The sequence below is a fragment of the Panthera tigris genome, chromosome B4 (genome assembly GCF_018350195.1).
Source record: "Panthera tigris isolate Pti1 chromosome B4, P.tigris_Pti1_mat1.1, whole genome shotgun sequence".
NCBI classification, from domain to species: domain Eukaryota; kingdom Metazoa; phylum Chordata; class Mammalia; order Carnivora; family Felidae; genus Panthera; species Panthera tigris.
Window position 1 is genome coordinate 110,279,261 of NC_056666.1, and position 11,150 is coordinate 110,290,410.

At 37.1% G+C, this 11,150-nt stretch overlaps 1 pseudogene; it reads right to left on the reverse strand.

Moving 5' to 3' along the window:
- Window positions 1–1,964: 1,964 nt before the first annotated feature.
- Window positions 1,965–2,426, reverse strand: LOC102949013 (annotated as a pseudogene).
- Between the last annotated feature and the right edge of the window lie 8,724 nt (window positions 2,427–11,150).

The following is an 11,150-nucleotide window of genomic DNA, read 5'->3' on the forward strand; positions in this document are numbered from 1 at the left end:
CAATAAACCCTATGTAGTGGCCATTACTACTGTCACAATTCTGAGGAAATGAGGCCGAAAGAGGGTAATTAGCTTAGTTTCACAGAGCTATTTAATAGGAAAACCACTTTTCTGTGATAAAATTTTACTTATCCACTCTTCTACTTTTGTACATGCTGCCCTTATAGTCCACACTAGGTATCTGCAAAAAGGCTAATGGGGTAAATTCTGCAGATATCCATTCATTCAACACTGTACTGGGCTTTGAAGCTCTGAAGATAAATCATTGTCTTTGCCTCCTAGGGCTTATAGTCCTGGAAAAAGACAAAGCAATGGGTAACATAGGAGACTTACCATGAGTAGTGTCAGAGCTCCCAGGGGGAACTTGGCTCTCTCAGTCTAGGAGTGTCTTCTCTGGGAAGGTCACATGTGAATGATGAATAATATAATGAATGAGTAGTAAGTGATGTCACAGGTTAATATGGGGCATTGAATATACATACTTACCTCTGAGTAACCTCTTTAAAATTACATAATGTAAATATTTAACCCCAAAATTTAAAATCAATAGAACAAAGAGAATTGGTGAGGAAGTGAGAGACGGACAGAAGCTATTGAGGTGATAAGTGACTGAGCTGAGGGAAGAAGGCTGAAATCTATTGCCTACAGAGGCGGCATTCCAGTACGAGTTGAGTGGATTTGCTCCATAAGATACCAAAAAGACTCAGACAATGGAACCACCAGGTAGCCTCTAAGAGCCAATATTCAGAATGAAACAAGAAAAGGACAGGTTAAAAATCTGGAGCTTTTCGAAGTCTCCTATCCCTTCTACCAGTCTGCACAGCCAGTGAACTATACCTTTGCAACTCTGCACAGAAGACAAGAGCCTTCCTTCCAGAAAAAGCTGAACCTGAGAGACTCTTAAACACAAAACACAGCTAAGGTCAAGAGCAAGGTGTCATATAAGAAATAGAAGATTAAGTGAAAATCTCTGTACCAGTGAGGTTTCTTGAACTCCTTTCTCAAGTCTGCAGTTACCTCTCTAAGCAGAAAGTTGCAAGATCCTCCTCTGGAAAAACAGAATGGTCCTGGGGGGAGACCTATAGACATTGATAATAGAGGTCTACAAGGAAAGAGCTGGTTCCCATCTCTATTGAAAGCTGGAAGCCAGCCAGTGCTTCCCTGGCACACAAAGCTGTTAGTTTTTCGGGACCCACTCTACACATGGACAGTCAAGGATCTCCAAATATTTGAGGAAGCCCTCTAACATGCAATATAGACCAAAGCAAACAGAAAAAAGTAGAAGACTGGTGAGCAGGAAAAGGCTTTAAGGGGAAAAAAAAACTTTAATAAGTAACTTTAGGAAGATGGGATGAGACTAAACTTATAAGACAAAACTAAGAAACTGAAAAAAAGTCGTATTTTAAGCATAAGGATTTTGTTATATTATACTTTGTATCATTTATATCTATTTATAAATCTTAAATCTCCTTTATTTGTTTTTGTAAAAACCCAATTACACCAAAATTGAAAAGCTTTATTACTTACAAAAATATATATTATATTATTTATGTATATTAATATATATTATATTATATTAATTTTCATATCTTCAATAGAACTTTTGATAAATGAAGAACAAGAACAGAGCTCACAATTCGTGTGAATAATGAACAACCCAAAAATAAAGAATAGCTCTTGAAATTAAAATGACAATAGAAAAAAAGTCAACAGAGGGTTTTAAGACAAAAATCAAAGACTCTCCTGGCAAGAACAAGAAGATAAATAATTGGAAAATATAAAATAGGAGAAGGAAAATAAGAGAATCAATCTAGGATATTCAACATCTGAATAATCTTTGTTCCCAAAATACAGAGTAAAGCTCCAGCTACCATCTTATTTCTTTTCTTTTTGTTTCTTTTCTTCTTTTTGGGGGGGTGGGTGGTTAAAAAATTTATATTTATATTTAGCCAGCTGGACTCAGTTTAGATGATCCCAATTTTGTTGACAACATCCAAAGCATCATAGTCAAGAGCCAGTCGAATATATGCCTTCTCTCCATCCAACCTGATCAGGGTGTTGACCTTGGCCACATCAGTGTCATCAATCTTCTTCCCAGACTGTTCGATCTGGTGCTTGTTGGCCTTGAGAACACAAGTGTGTTGTCTTCTATTTTCTTTATGACTGACTCAGTAGTCAGGGGAATTTGGCGATGGCATAGTGGTCAAGCCTGTTTCTCCTAGGGATGCTCTTTGGAGGATATTTGGGCTGCCTTCAAAGACATAGTGTCTTGGACCATCAGAAGATAGGTGACATATCGATATTGTTTTGTGACTGTGGACACTTTTCAGTACCACTTTTTTAGCCTTCAAAGCCTTGTCTTGGGTTTTGGCTTTGGCTTTGGTTTTGGGAGGGGCAGAGTTTTCCTTCTTCACCTTTGGGACCATCTTCATAAGAAGATACCATCTTATTTCTCTTATTGCCTTTTTAAACAAATCTTCTGAAGAAATGTATTTTCTCCCACTAATTGAAATTCTTTCCCTCCTCTCTTTCTGAATCTACTCCAGTCCAATTTTCACCTCACCACTTCCCTACACCTATTCTCATCAAGATCACCAAAAAAAATTTCACTGGTTCGTTCTCATCTCACTTTGTTTATCAGTAACACCTGACAGAGTTGATGATTCCCACCTTCTTGGAAAACTTTCTTTTCCTTGTGGAACTACACACATACCTGCTTTCCTCCTACACCTTGGCCACTCCTCTCTGTCTTTCCTGTTTCTTACTCATCAACCTGATCTCTAAATGTGGGCAAGGCCTCCAGACTCAACCTTTAGATTTCCACCCCTCTAATCAGTGTAAAATCTACACCCACTCCCTGGGCTATCTAGTCCTGTCTCATGGTCATATGGACCACCTGAATGCTGAAGGCTTCTACATCTATATCTCTAACCCACATATGTCACCTCAACATGCAGAGCTAAATATCAAACTCACAATTTACATCTTTATTTGGGTATGTAACAGACATTTCATACTTCCAGTGCCTAATTCCAAACTTCTAACTTATATTTTCCTCCCTCTTCCCAGAAATAAAGATAAAAACAAGCTTCTCCTCCTGTACTTTTCTCCTTTTCAGTTTTTGGCAACTTCTTTTTTTAGGCTCATGCCAAAATCCTGAGTCATCTTCCTTCCTTTTATCTCACACCTCAGATATGGTCTGTCAGCAAAACATGACACTTCTACCTTCAAAACATATAAAGAATTCAACCACATCTCATAATCCTCACTGCCATTACTCTGGTACAAGCCACTATCACTTCTCTCTTGATTTGTTGCAGCAGCCTCCGAAATAGTACATTTGCTTCTGTCTTTGCCCTCTTTCAGACTCCCAACATACCAGCCAAAGTGATTCCATTAAGACATATGTTAGATAATGTTATTCCTCTGCTCAAAACCCTCTAATGGTCTCTTTTCTACCTACAAGGCATAATTTGGGCCCCAATTGCTTTTAACCTCATTCCCTCCCACTCTCCTATTTGTTTCTTTTAGTTTGGTCACTCTGGCTTCCTTACTACTCCTAAAATACATCTGTACTTCAAACTTTATATTTTGTCTACCTAAATGGCTTTCCCCCCAGAGATCTACCTAGGTAACTTTTTGATTCCTCTGGTCTTAACTTAAACCTCACTCTCTCAGTGAAGCTTTTTCTGACCCCATATCTAAAATTTCAAATTTCACACACCCCCCAAATAATAACTCCCTTCTTGGCCTTTTATTCCTCAGCATTTATCACTAACATACTTTTTAGTTTACTTATTTAACTTATCTATCTCTACCATTAGAAGGTACGCTCCATGAGAATAGGGTTTTTAGTCTTTGCACTGTTATACCCCAAGAACCTAAAAGAATTCACAAACCTCACAAAGACACTTATTGATAAATGAAATAGCTAAGAAATAAGAACCATAAATATTTCAAAGAAAGAATTCAAGAAATAATTTGTTAAAACTTAAGAACCTGTTTATAGGGACACCTGGGTGGCTCAGTCAGTTAAGTGTCTGACTTCAGCTCAGGTAATGATCTCATAGTTCATGGGTTTGAGTCCCGTGTCAGGCTCTATGCTGACATCTCAGAACCTGGAGCCCACTTCAGATTCTGTGTCTCCTTTTCTCTCTGCCCCTCCCCCACTCACTCTCTCTGTCTCTCTCTCTCAAAAATAAATAAATATTTTTTTAAAATTTTTTAAAAAGAACTTCAGTTTACAAAATGACACCTGGTACCTTATTAACAAAATAAGACCCACAATAAGACACAACGTTATGAAATCCAAAATGTTAGATATTTAGAAAAAGATACTAAAACTTCCTGTAAGAAAATAACTGATTATATACAACGAACTGGGAATTAGATTAGCATTAAACTTTTCAGAAGTGGTGCAATATACTAGAAAAAAAAAGGAGTGTTTTTAAAATTCTGGTAAAATTTTATTTCTAATCAAAAATTCCTTATCCAAATAATTTATTATGTAAATATGAAGGTTAAAAAAGACCATCTCAGGCATTTAAGATTTTAAAATAAATTACCTCCCATGTACTTTTTTTAGGAAGCTACTGGAGGATGTGCTTCACCAACATGAGGTTGTAAACCAAAAAAAAGTAAGGCATTAGATCCAGGAAATAAAGAATATTAAAAAAAAAAAAAACACGCAAAGAGAATTTGGAGAATAGTGTGGAACAGCAAGTCTAAAGGTCAACGAGTTCAAATTGGAACAAGACAACCCAAGGTTACAGTAGGAATCTCAAAGACAAAAGAACTGTTAGGTTACCTAACATTTTTATTCATATTAAAGGAACTTTAATGTTTGGGAAGATTTCCATATTGGCATAGGAAATTAAGTGAACAACAACAACAAAAATCTATGTTATTTTAAACTCCAGGAAAAATAGAAAGCTTTAGGGGGAGAAAAGTAAACTCATTCTTGCTGGTTTTGCTGGGATATGTAGCATGTATAGAATCATGATAATTTAAATTCTGATTATTGAATTAACTAAAAGTTGTCTACACACACACACACACACACACACATAAACACAAACACACACACTGGGGAAGGAAAGTGTCTTAGCCTTGAATGCTCTGGAAAAATGGGGTCTGGGTCTGACAAAAGAATTTAAATAGTGAGGCTTGGGATGCCTGGGTGGCTCAGCTGGTTAAGTGTACAACTTCAGCTCTGGTCATGATCTCACAGCTCATGAGTTCAAGCATTGCATTGGGCTCTGTGCAGACAGCTCAGAGCCTGGAGGCTACTTCAGATTCTGTCTGTGTCTCTCTCTGCCCTTCCCTCATTCTCTCTCTCTCTTTCTCAAATATAAATAAAATATTTAAAGAAATTTTAATACTAAGATTTTATTGGAGAGGTACAAATCCAGGTCAATGAGTGACAGGAGTATATAAAGCAATGCAACATAATGGTAAGCAATAAAGGCCATTTGTTACATGTTGGCCTCTCATTGGTCAAAATTTACCCACAGATACAATTCTCCTTCATTTCTGAGTTGGGTTATCTGGTCCCTCCAATAGCCATTGGGAAGATGAATTTCACATTCCGAGCACTGGAATTTCATCTAAATCCAGATGTGGTAACAAGAGCCAGAAATGTTAAACCTTGTGTTAGTTGGCCCAGCTGTGCTTCTGGCAGCCAAGAGGAAGGGCCCAAGATTCCAGGGCAAATGACTGATTATCTCCTGGGAGCAGTATCACAGTCTGGGAGCTGGACATCACCCGGGAAACTGAGGAGGCAAATAAGACTTTTACCCAGTACAGAAAGTAAACAAATATTGCAGAAAAAGACTTCAAGGGAGCTAAATTCTAACTTTCTATAGTAGTATTTTGAGATCATGTCTAAATTTTTTTTTTTGAAGTTTACTTATTATTTTGAGAGACAAAGAGAGAGAGAACATGAGCAGGAGTAGGGCAGAGAGAGAGAGAGAATCCCAAGCAAGCTCCACACTGTCAGTGCAGAGCCTGATGCAGGATTCAATCTCACAAAGCATGAGATCATGACCTGAGCTGAAACCAAGAGTCAGACACTTAAATGACTGAGCCACCCAAGCACCCTTAATGTCTAAATTTTTAAAATCAGAAAAGTGACAACTAGCTAGCTAGACAAATGGATAAAGAAAGAATGAGAAGCACCAGAAATACTAATTATCGAATCTGGTTGCCTCTGGAAATCACACATTTGTCCCTGCTCATGGGGCAAAGCAGGGACAGAACTGTAATATGGTTTGCATGATTAATCTATGTTCATGTATTAAAAATTACAGTTCAGTTTAAAGTAGAATGAGTGAAAATTTTATATGCAAAGAAAAAGAGCAATGGCCTCTCAACAGACATGGCAGCCTCTGGAACTGCCACGTATACAGAGGTTGAACATGTGGGTGGGAATGACTGGAGATAAGCCTGGGGACATAGGATGAGGATGATTGTAAGTCATGCTAAGGACTCTTAACTTTATTCTGCAGGACTTGAGGAATCAGTGAAGAGTTTAAAGCAGGGAAGAGATGTGACCATCTTTGTATTTCAGAAAGAATACTCTGGCTGTACTTCAGAAAACACATTAAATGGAGAAAGGCTTGGAGGCAGAGAGTTGCTTTAAGAAGCTAATGGAATATCCAAATAGAAAGATAAAAGTTCCGAATTAAGTACAGTAGAAACAAAGAGAAGACAGACCTATCAGTTCTTTAGGATCTCTAGACCAATTGGTACCAATCTGCCTTATGAGCCATAAGGAAGAGGTTAAGGATGAGAGAAACAGAAAGAAGCCAATCATCCCACATAGAAATCAAACATGCGGCATTACTCTTGGGAACATCATCCTAACTCGTCTCTCTACGTAATCTAGTGTGAAATTCTCCAAAAGACGTTTCTATTCCCTCAGCAAATCTATCATGCAGTCTACCAACTGTAGTCATAGTTATTTCTTGAATATTTTAAGTGAACATTTATGATGATTGCAATCACGCATTTCTAAATTACTAAGTGGGAGTAAGTTCCTGTGAAAGTGACCTCTTAAAGGAAGAAATATTTTTAAATGCTAACTCCTCCTCATATGACATTTCTTCCCTATAAAAAAAGTCTTGCTCTTACCCATACTGAGAGTGTTGTTTATGGCCCACTCATCTCATTTCTGTACGTCAGTATTTCTCCCCTCCTCCATACCCAGAAATTAAAGTTTCTTTTCCTTTCACTCCATTGTGAAAACTGCCAATGAGTTTCTCTTCTAAAATCCCATTTTAACCATCTTATTTATTAATTAAAAATCTTTAGGCTTTTTATCTTCCCGTGCAATAAATAGACACTGTATAGCATATTCTCTATATCACTATTACTGTTAATCATCTCAAATCTAAAAGGTATGATTATTGTCCTTATTCTATAGATAAAAAGATCAAAGGGGAAAAGGCAATTTTTGAATTAAAATTGAGTATCTTTCCACTTCTAGTTTTCCCCTACTTCTATTTAGTCTGTTATCAAAGACCCTTCAAAACCCACACACTCCAAAGCTCTCTTCCCATTAGTCTCTTCTGAAATGTAGTTCTTAGGTGGAGGGATTTATGAGCCCCCTGGAACCTTATCTGGTGTCCATGAGTAGACCATACATATACATAAGCACTTAAAAAGTATATAAATTTTTGCATTTATTTTTGTATGGTCATTTGTTGGAAGGTAATTAAAAGTATTTATAAATTATTTCACACTCCTTACCTTCAAGTACTTCAAATTTAGTTGGTGAAACAGATGCATAAACATTGACCAACAGGATAGTCAATGTCAAAATGCTAGCCGAAAAATATACAAAAACATTAATTAACCTGAGTGCATTTGCTATTTCTCAATTATTAAAATTCTGTTTTCTCAATGATGTCATAAAAATTTTGTCATGAAGCCAAACTCCAAAATATTTGATGATACTATAACACTTTCTCTTCTAGATTATATCTGAGAAGCATTTTTTACTACTGACTAATACACCATGCATCAAAATGGCTCTAAGATGAAAAACAATGTCAAATCAATGTACCATCTCAACATGCAATATCTCGTGCAGAGGACCAAAGCAGCCAACACTGCTTTGATCTGCATTGGCCTGGATTACCTAGAAAACAAAGTTGCGGCACAGACTAAGCTCTAATACTTTTAATGAATGTACAACACCAGGGAAGCATGAGGAAAGGAAAGGGGAAATGAGAGTGAAGGACCAGAAGGAATACAAGATAATGTGTTACCTTGCTGGCCGCTGATATAAACTGTATTTCAAGAAGGCACATGCAGATGGTAGGCAGGTGACTCCTTTAGGCCACAGGGTATGTATGATATGACATAATACAACTTTAGGCTATACAGAGAAACCATGCCTTAGAGTAGTCCACTAGAAAGAAGAAGGGAGCTAAACCTTCTTTTTCCAGTTCCTTCCTGTCTCTTACCTCCCAGTGGACTTCTGGGTTTCATCACCCGTCTCCATAACGTTTTATCATATTTATCAAGTCTTGACTTCTTATCGAGACATGTGGCTGGTTGGCTTCAAGCAGAAGAATGATGTATCCCAAGAGAGGGAAGAAATGACAAGAGACTCTGAGGTGGCACGTGAGATGTGTCCCATGCAGTATCAGATTCATCAGGCTCTCAGATTCATCAGTCAGGCTGGGAGATGAAAATCAGAATAAGAAGGAGTGAAGTTTACAAGAAACTGGTTTGGCCGTTTGTCACTAACTTGCAAGGTTTTGAGAAAGTGGTACAAAGCAAACATCACAAGCCATGCTAAAGAAGTTGGGTTTAGTGGAAAGTGAAGATAATGAGAAACCCTTAGCATCGCAGGTACAGTACTTACACCCAAGGAACTCATTCAATTCCATGCTCATCATTGGTTGTTGATGGGGGAAACAGGAAGAAGAGCCATGAACATTCAGTGCCAAAACTTTATTTTTTTCATAATATTTTATTTTATTTTATTTTATTTATTTTATTTTTTTTCAATATATCAAATTTATTGTCAAATTGGTTTCCATTCAACACCCAGTGCTCATCCCAAAAGGTGCCCTCCTCAATACCCATCACCCACCCTCCCCTCCCTCCCACCCCCCATCAACCCTCATTTTGTTCTCAGTTTTTAAGAGTCTCTTATGCTTTGGCTCTCTTCCACTCTAACCTCTTTTTTTTTTTTCCTTCCCCTCCCCCATGGGTTTCCGTTAAGTTTCTCAGGATCCACATAAGAGTGAAAACATATGGTATCTGTCTTTGTATGGCTTATTTCACTTAGCATCACACTCTCCAGTTCCATCCACGTTGCTACAAAGGGCCATATTTCGTTCTTTCTCATTGCCATGTAGTACTCCATTGTGTATATAAACCACAATTTCTTTATCCATTCATCAGTTGCAAAGGCATCAAAATTGGCAAAGATGAAGTCAAGCTTTCGCTTTTTGCAGATGACATGATATTATACATGGAAAATCCGATAGACTCCACCAAAAGTCTGCTAGAACTGATACATGAATTCAGCAAAGTTGCAGGATACAAAATCAATGTACAGAAATCAGTTGCATTCTTATACACTAACAATGAAGCAACAGAAAGACAAATAAAGAAACTGATCCCATTCACAATTGCACCAAGAAGCATAAAATACCTAGGAATAAATCTAACCAAAGATGTAAAAGATCTGTATGCTGAAAACTATAGAAAGCTTTTGAAGGTAATTGAAGAAGATATAAAGAAATGGAAAGACATTCCCTGCTCATGGATTGGAAGAATAAATATTGTCAAAATGTCAATACTACCCAAAGCTATCTACACATTCAATGCAATCCCAATCAAAATTGCACCAGCATTCTTCTCGAAACTAGAACAAGCAATCCTAAAATTCATATGGAACCACAAAAGGCCCCGAATAGCCAAAACTTTAAAAGAACAAAAAATAAAATAATTAAATTAAATTAAATTAAATTAAATTAAATGCCTTTGCAAATGAATGTGGCCAGGACAAGTGTTAAAAGCATCATCTTCAAAAATGCAGTTATAAATAGTATTGCAGGGTGTCCATATCAATATGTCCATTTTAAGTTTGTTGTTTCATCCCATTGCTTCAGCTAAGGCTTCAGATGGTGGTTTATAGTCATCTGCTGCTGGAGTCTCGAACATCAAGAAAGACAGTCTCTGTCCACCAGTTTCTTGGACCTGGACATAGATAAACCTCAGGCATTTCCTGTCCCACTCACTCCCCTACCGGCACAGTGCCCCTTCCGCTTCACCGACAGCAAACAGCAATAGTGACCACCCTTCTATTTTTTTCCTCTCCTTTCACCTCAGCAACCTCTTCAATCTCAGCAACTCTTCAATCAATAACTGTTTTCAAATGGACTTATTTTATTTTGCTACTTGTTATTTGAATTCCTCGTGTAACTCAAACATCATATCATGGTTTCTCTACACTATAGTGCTTGCCATTGCAGGAGGAAATTATAATTCGTATCTGATACTGCAGATTGTTATTGCATTCTTCATTCAAACATTTGCACTAATGACTGATTAATTATTAAATAATTAGATCAGCGGTTTTGTAAAATGCTTTATATTATGTAAGAAATCCCTTAGAGATTGTAACTACTTAAAATGTAATAGTGTTATTTGGAGAAACACAATGCACTCTAGTAATGCATTATTTTTTCCATTGAAAACAATGAAATGTGGGCTGTATTTACCAAAACCTTATGTAACACATTAAAAATGCACTTGATCATCAAATAATCCAGGAACCGCGCTCCTTGATATTTTCCCAAAGGAGTTGAAAACCTATGTCCACACAAAAACCTACCCATGAATCTTTATGAATCTTTATAACAGCTTTATTCATAATTTCCCAAACCTGGAAGCAGCCAAAATGTTCTTCAGTAGGTGAATGGGATAAATAAACTGTGATACATCCAGACAAGAAATATTATTTGGTGCTAAAAAGAAATGAACTGTAAAGCCAGGAAAACACATGGAGGAAACTTAAATGCATGTTACTAAATGAAAGAAGCCAATCTGGAAAAACGACATACTATATTATTCCAACTATATGATGTTTTGGAAGGGCAAAACAGTAAAAAGACAGTAAAAAAGACAGT